The following is a 14,574-nucleotide window of genomic DNA, read 5'->3' as shown; positions in this document are numbered from 1 at the left end:
TGTTTTTCCTTGGCATCCAGCACCCGGGTTATGCAACGTCTGCACGACGAGCGCCGCTCCTGGGGGGGCCAGTTTACAGAATAATGGCGGTATCATTGTGCTCCTGCCGGTAAAGCTGTGGATACGGCCGCTGGAATGTTCTGGAACAACTTTGTCATAAGTATGTACGGGATACTTAAAGGGGTTGTCTCCTTTTTAAGGGCGTGTGGGTTTTATTTTTGATTTTTAAGGCTTGGGCAGCTGATCAGTTCGTTCAGCCGCTGTCAACGTGAGTTCACCACTGCAGCCGATCATCAAATGTCGGTGCAGCAGCCTAGACACAGCGATGTATACTGGAAGGCCTAGTTGTAGCTGATGCTTTGGCTACTCTAATTGCCACCAGTGGTAGTCACATACGTCCTTCCAAACTAATCCTGTAGAAGATCGGTGGTCTTGCCTTCAGTCCCCAGCAAGTATAAAATGAGTTATTCGAGCGCTTACCATTGTAATATGTTCAGTAACTGTAGCTATTCTCCTTCTTTTTAGCATAATACCCATTCCTCGTCGGCACTATAGGTGCTAGAACTCCCTTTTCTGTCACTTTCCAGCATGCATTGTTCTCAAAAATTTTACCCATACAGTGTGACACAGGAAAACAGAAGCCAAGTTCCTTCTTGTAGTAGGGACGAAGATAAATGGGGTTTTGTCAACTGCAGCTCCCTTTCTCAAAAAGCTTGTGGTCCAGTAGCTGTAATTCTCTAGCTGCTGGTTTCCACGTGTTTTTATGGTCTGTCCCCGTCAGGGCAAATGTAGGATTACATGGTGCAAATTTGTGTTCATGGAAAATCGTGAAATACAGGTCTATGGGGATTCTGCCAGAAAGCTGGGTCTATAATGCCCAAAAGAACGAATATGGCTTAAGGGCGCTGGAAAACAATTTGGGACAAACTATTTAAAAAGTGTCTTTATAATAGCTGACACTGCGATTTGCTCCACTTTCTGGTGTGAATTCTAGTCACCATCAGATCAAGGGAGGCCACCTTTACTGAAAGTGATGAGTCGAGAAGAAAAAATTTTTGATTCAGTGGATGTGGGCAAATTTATTTTTTGTGTGGGGTAGAACACGTGCCCATTATGGTACCTTTTCACACGTTTGCAACAGAAGAAAAAAAAAAGTACTGTGCTTAAGTGGACACTAAACAATGTCCAGGGAAGCGCTGCTCTTCTAACTGCTGAGTCGTGGTGTTCAATCCCCTTAGTGATCTCATGTTAATGACCTGTCCTATGGAATAGTCATCAGCATTTTAAGGTTCATTTATGTGAATCGACCGACGACCCTAAACCACTGATCTGTGGTCATATAATATCCTGTTCACACAGGCAGATGAAGCGCGATGAACGTTCAGTGTCCATAGGCTCCATTGTTCTCGGCAGCACATTTTTTACATGGTGTGCTGCCAAGAATAATTTTTTTTAGAAGTTGACAAAATGCTTGTTTATGATGTGATCAGTAGCCTGTTAACACTGCAAGATTGTGAAACAAGCTTTCCTTCCTGACAGTGGTGTTCCATCATTTTAGCAAGTTATCGGGCCTCCTGGCAATCAGACTTGGATCGGTTTCTCACTTATGGCCCATCTTACTGAAATGTTATACCTTTTTCGGAGGGTAAGAGGGGTGTGTGTATCTAGAATTTTTTTTTTTTTTTTTTTATTCTTTATAGAAGTAATCTTATACTTATTCCCTGACAGTCATAAATCACCACAGAGGTTTATGAACGCCCCTCCACCTCCCCCCCCAAATAAAAATAACTAATATTTAAAGAGGTACGCACTAGTCATGAGAGCAAGCTCACTGACAGCTCCTCAGATAACTCATTCTGCTAGCAGTAATATTTAGGGAAGCAAAGAGCCTGTAAAATCTAAAAGTTACAAGATGCTTTATGAAACCTAACCACAATATAACAATTTTTTATTAGCCAAAAATAGATGCATTTAGGAACTGTCCATATCGCGCAAATACAGTTTGTCAAAGAATTTAAAACAAATCTATTGATTTCTCAATACAAACCGTGAAAATAAAAAAAAGAAAAATTCCACATTGTCTCTATCCCCGGATTTCCTTTTTATTCTTTTTTTTTTTTTTTTTTTTTTTTTAAAGAAAGTACTACAGTATGTGCACATGTTAGTATTTGCAGCAGATGCAATTTTGATGCATTTTTAAAACCTGTCCAGGTAAAACCCTGAAAGAATTGACATGCTACAGATATAAATCTGCAAGGAAAAAAATAAGCAACGTGTGCATGAGACGCCTGGAATCTCATTCACTTTGCCGTTACTAGAAAATCCTTAAGGTACCGTCACATTAAGCGACGCTGCAGCGATATAGACAACGATGCCGATCGCTGCAGCGTCGCTGTTTAGTCGTTGTGTGGTCGCTGGAGAGCTGTCACACAGACCGCTCTCCAGCGACCAACGATGCCGAAGTCCCCGGGTAAACATCGGGTTACTAAGTGCAGGGCCGCGCTTAGTAACCCGATGTTTACCCTGGTTACCATTGTAAATGTAAAAAAAAAACAAAAAAAAAACACTACATACTTACATTCCGGTGTCTGTCGCGTCCCCCGGCGTCAGCTTCCCTGCACTGTGTAAGCGCTGGCCGTAAAGCAGAGCAGTGACGTCACCGCTGTGCTCTGCTTTACGGCCGGCCGGCACTGACAGTGCAGGGAAGCTGACGCCGGGGGACAGACACCGGAATGTAAGTATGTAGTGTTTGTTTTTTTAACTTTTACAACGGTAACTAGGGTAAACATCGGGTTACTAAGCTCGGCCCTGCGCATAGTAACCCGCTGTTTACCCTGGTTACCAGTGAACACATCGCTGGATCGGCGTCACATACGCCAATTCAGCGATGTTAGCGGGTGATCCAGCGACGAAATAAAGTTCTGGCCTTCTAGCTCTGACCAGCGACATCACAGCAGGATCCTGATCGCTGCTGCGTGTCAGACAGAACGATATCGCTATCCAGGACGCTGCAACGTCACGGATCGCTATCGTTCTCGTTCTAAAGTTGCTCAGTGTGAAGGGACCTTTAAGGTTTTATGACAAATCTAAGCAGGAAAAAGTGACAATATTGCAACGTGTGCACATACCCTTGGCCTATGTGCACACGTTGCATTTGTGCTGCTTTTTTTTTTTCAGTGCAGATTTGTCACAAAACCTGAATGACTTCCTAGCAACAGCAAAGTGCATGAGAATCCCGAAGTCCCATGTACACGTTGCTTATTTGTGACTTGTAGATTTAGATCTCCGACATGTCAATTTTTTCAGCAGTTCCAAATGTACTAATGAAATCTGTAGCAAAAAAGCAAGTTAAAAACCCAGCAACAAACTTTTTTTTTTTTTTTTTTTTCTGCCAAGAGATGTGGAAATTTCTGAACCAGATACTTAAAATGTGCACATTCTCTTAGAGGTTGTCTGCTACTTTTACACTGATGACCGAAGTGTACTCCACATCTGCCTCCTATTGATTTGAATAGTATGCGGATGTGCTGTGGGTGTCAGATGTGATATGATCAGACCATGTTCCTGCACGGTCAGACACAGCCATTACACAATACACAGCAGGGACACATTTATAAGATTATCTCAGCACAAGAACATATTTTTTTTATCCCTTCCTATTGTGGACCTTATTTTCATTCCAAGACCTAGTGAATAAAATGAACTTTTGTTAAGGGACAACTCCTTTTTACGGCTAGCTCTGGTGGCTGCTGCCTCCTGAGTATTCAGGTAGTAGTGCGCATTGCTACAACCAGTTGCCCGTATGTCTTCCCTGCTGGCTCCGCTCTTCCTGAGTATTCCAGCTCTCCAGCAGTGGTGCCTCACCACAAGCGTAATGTAGATCTGCCGTTCCAGAGTGCTTGGATTTGGGCAAAAATAATCCATAGGAAATTGCAAACTTTAAAAAAAAAAAAAGGCATTGAGAAAGATTCAAAAGGTAAATGTGCACTGGTAAACGGGGTTGGGGCAGACAATAGACTGTTATTGGTATAAGGGTAAACTTGTGGCACACTGTAGTTTACTGTAGGTGTTAATAATAAATATAAATGTGTAAAGAGCAAGCATACCCGGAACTAAACAGTAGTTTTTTTATAAAAAAAAAAAAAAAAAAAAAAGAACCAGGGAATCCAGATGTCCCCTACGCGTGTTTCGCACAGCGTGTGATTCATAAGGGGTTGAATGTAACGCAGCAGGGGAACCTATTTATAGAGAAAATGGCCAATAATCAGCTTGGCGGATCACTCCGAGATGGCACACGATTTTGAAAAGTAAAAAAAATTCTAGGTTGGCAGCAGAAGGCAACTCTCAAACATTGTTATGACGCAGGATATCGATATATCCAACTTGGCTGCAACGAGGTACCTGCCAGCCTACTCAATTATGCTGTTCCGAGGTGCTGTCTGCACCCTCAAATCTGCTGAATCAACTTACCTGCTACCGGTGTCTGCTGATCCAAGGTGCTGTTTGCACCCTCATCTCTGCTGATTCAGGGAGCGGTCTCCACTCTATATTGCTTGTATCATTTCCAGCTTTGAAGGTCTAAGTGCCAGTCCGGCATATTCAGCTTTGCTGGTCCTTGAGTCCATCTGTGCAGCTCACCCTGACTTATGGCTTAGCAAGTCCATCTCCCCCATGAGAGCACAACACAATGCTACATTTTTTGTTGTGACCTGAGGTTAAAAAGCAAGCATGCAAGTCATAAATCAGGCTGAAAGTCCATTGGCCCGCCCCTGAGTATTGACCCGCCCCTGAGTATTGACCCGCCCCTGAGTATTGACCCGCCCCTGAGTATTGACCTGCCCGATTTGCAGTGCCTTGTACGGTTTTCTGATGACTGCCACATCAGATCTCTGCACAAAGGCATCATATTTATAAGGAGAACCATTTTATTCAGCCATATCACAACTTCCAGATTTTACTTTATGCTTTTGCTTTCCTTACAAGTATAGTGGAAAATATACCAACTTGTACACTAAAACCTCCTGTTCACTTTTTTTTGATTGATGTATGCCCCCTCAGCACATTTTCATTAGCATAAGAACCTTGAATATTTCTCGCAATCTAACGATGTTCTGTAAGTCGAGAATCTTCCCTCGTATTAATTAAACACCTGTGATGTTTGATCATCAGACGAGGAGCGTAGAGGAGATAATGTAGGGGGGATTACTAAATGCAGAGAGCTCGGAGGCCGCCCGTTCAAGAGGAACATGTCAGCAGGGATGGCCGAAGGCAAAGAACCGAAACATACGTCGTCTTCTCAGTTCCTGAAATGGTTTGCAGGCTTGTGGGACGCGATGCTCATTTCTTCTTCTTCTTTTTTGAACACTGAGCCAGAAGATATTTTCCTAAAATAGCTCGTTGTAAAACTTTTAGGATCCTCATTAAGGGTAATTGTGTATTCAGCTTCCTACTCTGCTGCGGCCTCCTGATGGCTTCTGACAGCCCACAGGGGTTCTCCACTTACAGATCCCTGCTTGTAGAGTGGAGACGATGCGTTTTCGTGTTTTTTTTTTTTTTTTTTTTTTTTTGAGGGAGAAATATACTTGACCTTGCCGAAGCCCGGTTGTATGGCATTGTATCACAATTGCATAATTACAAAGTAATCTGCTCTTTTAATAGTAATAACAAATATTATTTTATTATATTAAACGAATATAATGTCATCAACATAATGATGATAAAAATAATAATGATAAAAATAATAAAAAAAATAATAGTAGTCAAATTTGAATCTAAAATTCTGATTAGTATTATATTAGCATTACAATAATCATTCTAATAGAATGATTATACTAATACAAATTAGGATTATTATGATTATTTTAATATAATAATCCTAATTTTAAATGCTTTAATAATAATTTAAAATAATACTAGTTTATTTATTATTATGCTAATCAAATTATTCTAATTACTTAGTTACGTTTAGTATTTTAGTATGATTATTCTATTACTAATATAATACTAATCTTACTAAAAGTTTTAGGATTAGTATATTATGATTAGAATGTATTTTTTTTCTACTATAATTAGTATTTTTAGTTTGATTTATTTTTTTTTATTAGGATTATTAGCATTGTTAGTTTATTTCATTGCTAATATTTCATTATTGGTTATTGCTAATTTGTAAAACAAAACAAAAAGAAAAAAAACATACAAGGCACAGCTTTCCGTGCTCCTCCTTCCATTGAGTCTGTGATGGGCTTGTGTTTTCACACGGCAGCCAATCGGAAGAGGAAGAGCTGAGCCAATGATTAGACAGGAGGCGGAGTTCAGACTACCAGAGACGCCATATCTAAAGGTCCCTTCACACTGACCAACTTCACAACGATATCGCTAGCGATCCTTGATGTTGCAGCGTCCTGGATAGTGATATCGTTGTGTTTGACACGCAGCAGCGATCTGGATCCTGCTGTGCCATCATTGGTCGGAGCAGAAAGGCCAGAACTTTATTTTGTCGCTGGATCACCCGCAGACATCGCTGAATCGGCGTGTGTGACACCGATCCAGCGATATCTTCACTGGTAACCAGGGTAAACATCGGGTAACTAAGCGCAGGGCCGCGCTTAGTAACCCGATGTTTACCCTGGTTACCAGTGTAAATGTAAAAACAAACAAACACTACATACTTACATTCTGGTGTCTGTCCCCCGGGGTTCTGCATCCCTGCACTGACTGAGCGCCGGCCGTAAAGCAGAGCACAGCGGTGACGTCACCACTCTGCTTGCCGGCCGGCGCTCACAATCTGTGCAGGAAAGCACAGCGCCGAGGGACAGACACCGGAATGTATGTAGTGTTTTTTTTTTTTTTTTTTTTTTACATTAGCACTGGTAACCAGGGTAAACATCGGGTTACTAAGCGCGGCCCTGCGCTTAGTAACCCGATGTTTACCCTGGTTACCAGGGGACTTCGCATAGTTGGTCGCTGGAGAGCGGTCTGTGTGACAGCTCTCCAGCGACTACACAGCGACGCTGCAGCGATTGGCATCGTTGTCTAGATCGCTGCAGCGTCGCTAAATGTGACGGTACCTTAAGCTGTAGTCACCGATCACAGGTCAGCTTTACATGAACTGAATCAAAAAGGGTCCAACCGGCAAAATCTAGGGTGTTCATTCATTGTAATAGGACTGATTTTCGTCTGGTCATTTCTTTCAATATAACCTGTACAAGAAAATTGCTTTGCTGGCCTCATTTTCCACTGCAAGATATATAAGCTCCTTTTTGGTGTGCCTACCATTTGTATGTCCAAGAACTGGCGAGACTTTATGTTCAGTTTTTCTCGTAACAGCATCCTGACAGCACTACAGGTGCTGGAACTTTATTTCCTCTCGCTTTGCTGCATTCATTTGCTGCCGTTGTCCAATAACGTGGCTGATCTGAGCTGAGATCCCGCCTCTTTATTCTGCCTGTACAAGGCTTAACAGACAGGAGTTGGGAGCGGCGGGAGGTGGCACCGGCCTCCCCTCCTGTAATGTCTCCATGATGTGCACATAGGGGAGACAGATAGTGGACCAGCACTTATTGTGCCTTACTCCTGAAAAAAAATAATCGATTACCGTCTTTTTGAAATTGTCTAATAAGCACATTTGGAACGAAGATCAAGCATTTATTTCAGGACACTTTAAGCAAAGATCTGTCTGTCTGTCTGTCTGTCTGTCACCCTATTGTCAGATACAAGGAACAAGATGCCAGTGTCTGGGTGGGGATTGATCATCTGGTTTGTTGGCCATTATTGATCCTCCGACAAGCGTTACAGCTGCACTGTTGCCTGCCAGATGATGATGCATGAGTCATCACTCCGGAGAATGCATTTCTACTCCTCTGCAGTCCATTGGTCATATGCTTTACATCACTGCAGCCCACACTTGGCATTGAGCACTGGGATCTCGGGCCCATGTCAGGCTGTATGTCCATGGAAACCTGGTCCATAGAGACTCCTGATGATGAACACTTGTTGCTTTCTGAATAAGCGCTGTAGTAAATACCGCTATTTAAAGTCGTGTACATACATACATACATACATACATACATACATACATACATACATACGATGGTGGCCCGATTCTAACGCATCGGGTATTCTAGAATATGTATGTAGTTTATTTATGAAGATTTAAGAATAATGCAATGAATACACAGGATTTTCTAGGTAAAATATATTATCAGTGAAGCGGTGTTTAAATCCCGCGCCAATATCACTGATTGATCGCGCCTGGCCGGCCACAACCAATCGGCGAAGCGTAGTTCAAATCCCAGGCCAATTTGTGGCCAGACTGCGCCTGTCACTGGTCACGGGCAGCTGGCGAGACCAATCAGCAACGTGGGATTTCCATTACAGACCGAATTAGACGATTATGTAGTAGATATGTATTGGACCTGATGGTGCTGGTATACTTGCAGCCAGTCTGATGTGGTGGTTTTTTTTCTTTCCCTTTAAAGTCCAGCGTCCAACAGGAGGTGGGTAGTGAGTGCCAGTGTATTCAGCCCTCACCACCCAGTCTGACCGCTGCAGTTTGCCCTGAGCAGCGTGAGTTCCACTGCTGGGAAGAGGGACCTTGTCAATCAGTCTAGGTTGGCAGAGATTGCGGTTTAATATATAAAAAAAATTAATGTAAAAAATTCTGCGCATCTTCCCAGTCTGCCACTATAGTGCGGTGTTCCTGGCATACTGGTCTCTACTGACTTGTCATGGCCGGGGCTTAAGTGCAGACACCGGCGGGGTACTCCGGGGATGTCGTGACACAAGACGCAGAAGGGGAAGCATACTGAATATTTTCTTTTTCACTTCAACTGGTGAAATTTGTTGTGGATAATCGACAGGAAAATCCACACTAAAACCTGCACCATCTGGCATAAATTTACTGGTGGATTTCCTTGCAGGTATACATCTGACTTTTCATCCACAGCAGATTTAGGGTATGTGCACACGTCAGGATTTTTAGCGTTTTTTTGCGGATTTTCGCCATAAAAACGCTATAAATCCGGTAAAAAAAAGCTAACATTATGCATCCTATCATTTAGAATGCATTCCGCATTTTTTGTGCAGATGTTAGCGGTTTTTTCCGCAAAAAAAAAAACGCATCCCGCAAAAAATCCGGACATGCTCATTCTTTTTCCGGATTTTTTGCGGATTTGCTATCAAAGTCATTCAGGAAAAAAACGCAAAAAATCCGCGAGAAATCCGAGCGAAAAAAGACGCAGATTTCTGGCAGAATTCTCAGGATTTTGTCAGGAAATAATCCTGACGTATGCACATACCCTTAACCTAACGGTTTTGCACTTTTTTTTTTATAGATACATTCAAAATGCAGGTTTTGCTGCCAGTGCCCTCTTTTTTTTTTTTTTTTAATTGCGTTTTACATGTCTTCTTTTGTCAACAGTACATGTTTAATAAAGTTAGTTTTATTCACAAAAGAGGTGGAAAAAAATGCTGGTGTTTTTTTGCAACATTTTCTCCCTATTCCCATTGTTTTCTAGATGTGTTTATAAAAATAAAAAAAAAAACATGCTGCGGATTTCAATCGTTAATTTATTTTTTTTAACAAACAATTGAAATCTGCAGCATGTCAATTCTAATTCCCTCCCTCCCCCCAACAATCGTGTGCATGGGACTTCAGAAATCTCATAACTATTGCTCGTTCTGTAAAACTAAGCTTTCTGCAGTGGAAAAAAAAACACCTCTGGTTGTGAACTTGTCCTTAAGCTGATTTCACACTTTCGACATTTCATAGACCACAATGGGTGGGTCAGACGCGGGCAGGCGCATGAGACCGATACGTATTGGTCAGGAGACGTGCGAGCAGTCCAGACATGACGCTCCGTACTTGGTCTGTGACTATCACAAGTGTAAAGCCAGACTTAATATTGAAAAGGAAGCATCGAACAAGGACAAGGCTTTTTTTATTTATTTATTTATTTATTTTTTTAGGGTTTCTGGTCTTCGAGTAGCAATAAATCCGAATTCAGAGCTAAATGAAGGTGCAGCTGTGTTTTGAAGCAGGCGGACATGTAATCCAGTCCCACCTCTTCCAGCGGCGGACTGGTGGCATCACGTTCATAGGTCCCGTCTGTCATTCCCCTAGGAACCTCTTTTCATGTTGCGCCTGCCGCTTGCCCTGACTTGTTAAGTCTTTCCTGTTTCCCAGCACCATTCATTTTTAATGTCGTCATCTTGTAACCTGGATCGCAACAGCTGTGAAAGCATTTTCCCATTTTGTCTTGGTCAGGAAAAAAACATCCTGTGAGTGTTGTCACCAGCGAGATTTATGGGTCAGTAAGAGCATGGTGCAAGATCCAGAAGCCACTCGCTCTTTGTGAAACTTTTCTTTTTTTAATTTTTGAAGTCTTAAGTTTGGGCATGTTCTACAAGTGGCTGTAATTTTAGAGCCAATGTTGGACCCGGATGAATTTTGGTTATATGGTTATAGGTGGCACTAGAGGTGTAGTCCTCTGCCTCACTGAAGAGGCAATTTGCTTATTTAATTTCCCAGGAGAGCATTGCATGGCCTTTTAAGGCTGGTTTCACATTTGCGGTTTTTGCCGCTGCGTTTGTAACGCATATAAACGCATGCGTTCGGTTTTCCTATATTTAACATTAAAAACGCATGCATTTTTTTTTGTACGTGCTTTGCCCTTTGACGACGCATGCGTCTTTTCGATGCTTGCATCTTGGCGTGGAAATGCAACATGTAGTAATTTCTAGCGGCGTTTTTTTGCCGCAAAAAAAACGCATTCGTTCGATTGCATCAAAAAAAGTATTGCTGTCTATGTAAACGCATGCGTTTTTAACACATGCATTTGGTTGCGTTTTTGAACGCATGTTTTTCTATATGGAAACACAAGTCTAGACACTGATAAGCCACCCCCCACCATCAAGTTGATAAATGGATCCTAACCCTAGCCCTAACCCTAAGCCACCATCAAGATGAAAAAGGGATCCAAACTCTAACCCTGATCCAAGCCCTAACCCTAGCCCCAAAGGGAACCTAGCCCTAGCCCTAACCCTAGCCCCAAAGGGATCCAAACCCTAGCCCTAACCCTAGCCCCAAAGGGATCCTAACCCCAAAGGGATCCTAACCCCAACCCCAAAGGGATGCAAACCCTAACCCCAAAGGGATGCAAACCCTAACCCCAAAGGGATGCAAACCCTAACCCCAAAGGGATGCAAACCCTAGCCCTAACCCTAACCCTAATGGAAAAATGGAAATAAAAACATTTTGTTAATTTTTTAATTTTTCCCTAACTGAGGAGTTGATGACGGGGGTTTGATTTCTATTTATAGTGGGTTTTCTAGTGGATTTTTATGATTGGCAGCTGTCACACACTGAAAGACGCTTTTTATTCCCAAAAATATTTTTTGCGTTACCACATTTTGAGAGCTACAATTTTTCCATATTTGGGTCCACAGTCATGTGAGGTCTTGTTTTTTGCGAGACATTTTTATTGGTAACATTTTCGGGTACGTGTCATTTTTGATTGCTTTTTATTCCGATTTTTGTGAAGCAGAATGAACAAAAACCAGCTTGTGAAATTTCTCATCATGCGTACCAAAAGCGCAAACGCAGGAAAAAACGCATGTAAACGCATACAAGCGCGGCGTTTTTTTAACCGCATGCGACAACGCATGCGTCTAAAAAACCGCAGCGTTTGTACATGTTTACATGCGTTTTTTTCACCACTTACGGATGCTTTTAAAACGCTGCGGATTTAAACGCAAATGTGAAACCAGCCTAAGTCTCCTTACACTGGTATGTCAAGCATGTCTCTCTCCACAAGGAGACATCACCTCTAGGACTCCAGGTAATCGAACACATCGGTTGTCTCAAGTTATCGTAAATGGCTCTGGCCTAAGATACGGGACATAGACCCCGGACAAGTGTGGCACGGTGTCTGGAAACCAGTTTTCTCAAACCTTCTTGTACATTTAATTGGTGTGAACCTATTGACCGTTATACAAAAAAAGGTAATTTATGAATAAAGGGTATAAAGATATTTGGGTCACCGAAGGACCCATTTCTAACACATTTTGGACTTTTTTTTTCTGCTTTGCTTTTTTTTAATCTTAGGTTGTAAAGACTCTGATATGTTAATTTAGTCTCTTGTTTTTTTTTACAGATCTTATATGCTGCACTGTGCCTGCAATCCATGGACTTGTAAGTATAAAGGAAACCTCAATAATTTTATATGTATATACTGTGTGCAGAATTATTAGGCAAGTTGTATTTTAGAGGATTGTTTTTATTATTGATCAACAACTATGTTGTCAATTAACCCAAAAGACTCATAAATATCAAAGCTTAATATTTTTGGAAGCTGGAGTGGGGTATTTTTAGATTTGGCTAACTTAGGAGGATATCTGTTTGTGCAGGTAACTATTACTGTGCAGAATTATTAGGCAAATTAATAAAAACCAAATATATTCCTATCACACTTGTTTATTTTCACCAGGTAAACCAATATCACTGCACAAAATTTAGAAGTAAACATTTCTAATATGCAAAGACAAACCCCCCAAAAATTAGTGCCCAATATCACCACCTTTCTTTATGATGACACTAACCGCCTTCCATTCATAGATTCTGTCAGTTGTTTGATCTGATTACGATGAACATCACGTGCAGCAGCCACCACAGCCTCCCAGACACTGCTCCGAGAGGTGGACTGTTTTCCCTCCCTGTAGATCTCACATATGAGGGACCACAGGTTCTCTATGGGGTCTGGATCAGTTGAACAAGGGGGCCATGTCATTATTTTTCCTTCTTTGAGACCTTTACTGGCCGGCCACGCTGTGGAGTAGTTGGAGGCATGTGATGGAGCATTGTCCTGCATGAAAATCATGTTTTTCTTGAACGATGCCTACTTCTTCCTGTACCACTGCTTGAAGAAGTTGTCTTCCAGAAACTGGCAGTAGGTCTGGGAGTTGAGCTTCACTCCATCCTCAACCCGAAAAGGTCCCACAAGTCCATCTTTGATGATACCAGCCCATACCAGTACCCCACCTCCACCTTGCTGGCGTCTGAGTGGAGCTCTCTGCCCTTTACTGATCCAGCCTCTGGCCCATCCATCTGGCCCATCAAGAGTCACTCTCATTTCATCAGTCCATAAAACCTTTGAAAAGTCAGTCTTAAGATATTTCTTGGCCCAGTCTTGACGTTTTATCTTATGTTTCTTGTTCAGAGGTGGTTGTTTTTCAGCCTTCCTTACCTTGGCCATGTCCCTGAGTATCGCACACCTTGTGCTTTTTGTTACTCCAGTAACGTTGCAGCTCTGAAATATGGCAAAACTGGTGGCAAATGGCATCTTGGCAGCTTCACGCTTGATTTTCCTCAATTCATGGGCAGTTATTTTGCGCCTTTTTTGCCCAACATGCTTCTTGCGACCCTGTTGGCTATTTGCTATGAAACGCTTGATTGTTCGGTGATCACGGTTCAAAAGTTTGGCAATTTCAAGACCGCTGCATCCCGCTGCAAGACATCTCACAATTTTGGACTTATCAGAGCCGTCAGATCTCTCTTCTGACCCATTTTGAGAAAGGAAGTTGCCTTATAATTAAGCACACCTTATATAGGGTGTTGATGTCATTAGACAACACCCCTCCTCATTACAGAGATGCACATCACCTGATTTACTTAATTGGTAGGTGGCTCTCAAGCCTGAACAGCTTAAAGTAGGACAACATGTATAAAATGTATCATGGGATCAAAATACAACTTGCCTAATAATTCTGCACACAGTGTATACCTTATCTCAGTATAACATAGAAAGGTTAATAGGGCGATGTGATTCTCTGCTTATAGTGTTTTTAAAAGGGAACATGTCACTATGAAAATGCCCTCATCTGCAGGCAGCATGTTATAGAACAGGGGGAACTGAGCAGTTTGATATATAGTTTTGTGAGAAAAGTCTAAGTATTACCTGTGTAATGATCTTTTAATCCTATGTGCTTTCTGGGATTTTGGTCCAGTGGGCGGTCCTAGCAGAGATTGACAGCTATCTCGATCACTGATAGCATCACCCACTGGACCAAAACCCCAGAAAGAGCAGAGGTGTAAATTATCATAACACAGGTTATATTGAATTTTTTCTCTTAAAACTATGTATCAAACTGCTCAGCTCCCCCTGCTCTAGATCATGACGCTTGCAGATTATACTGCATTTTCATGCTGACATGTTCCCTTTAAAATGTCTATTTAAAATTATTCAATAGTAGAGTGCTTATTAGTGTTGAGCATTCCGATACCGCAAGTATCGGGTATCGGCCGATACTTGCGGTATCGGAATTCCGATACCGAGATCCGATACTTTTGTGGTATCGGGTATCGGTATCTGATCCATAGTGAGGTGTAAAATAAAGAATTAAAATATAAAATATTGACATATTCACCTCTCCGGCGGGCCCTGGACATCACGCTGGTAACCGGCCGGCTTCTTTGTTTAAAATGAGCGCCTTTAGGACCTGAGAATGACGTCGCGGCTTCTGATTGGTCGCGTGCCGCCCATGTGACCGCCACGCGACCAATCAGAAGCCGCGACGTCA

General features: G+C 42.1%; 1 protein-coding gene across 2 annotated transcripts in view; it reads left to right on the top strand.

The window, feature by feature from the left end:
- The window catches only part of TIAM1 (TIAM Rac1 associated GEF 1), a 261,361-nt gene that overhangs the window by 65,622 nt on the left and 181,165 nt on the right, over window positions 1-14,574 (top strand). For both annotated transcript variants that reach the window (XM_069760831.1, XM_069760832.1), the window contains exon 3: window positions 12,153-12,190. The gene's annotated coding sequence lies outside the window, so the exon portion shown is untranslated. The remainder of the gene's footprint in view (window positions 1-12,152; window positions 12,191-14,574) is intronic.

This window comes from Ranitomeya imitator, chromosome 3, assembly GCF_032444005.1.
Source record: "Ranitomeya imitator isolate aRanImi1 chromosome 3, aRanImi1.pri, whole genome shotgun sequence".
Lineage (NCBI taxonomy): Eukaryota > Metazoa > Chordata > Amphibia > Anura > Dendrobatidae > Ranitomeya > Ranitomeya imitator.
Note: the sequence above shows the minus strand (reverse complement) of the source record. Positions and strands in the feature narration are given on the sequence as shown.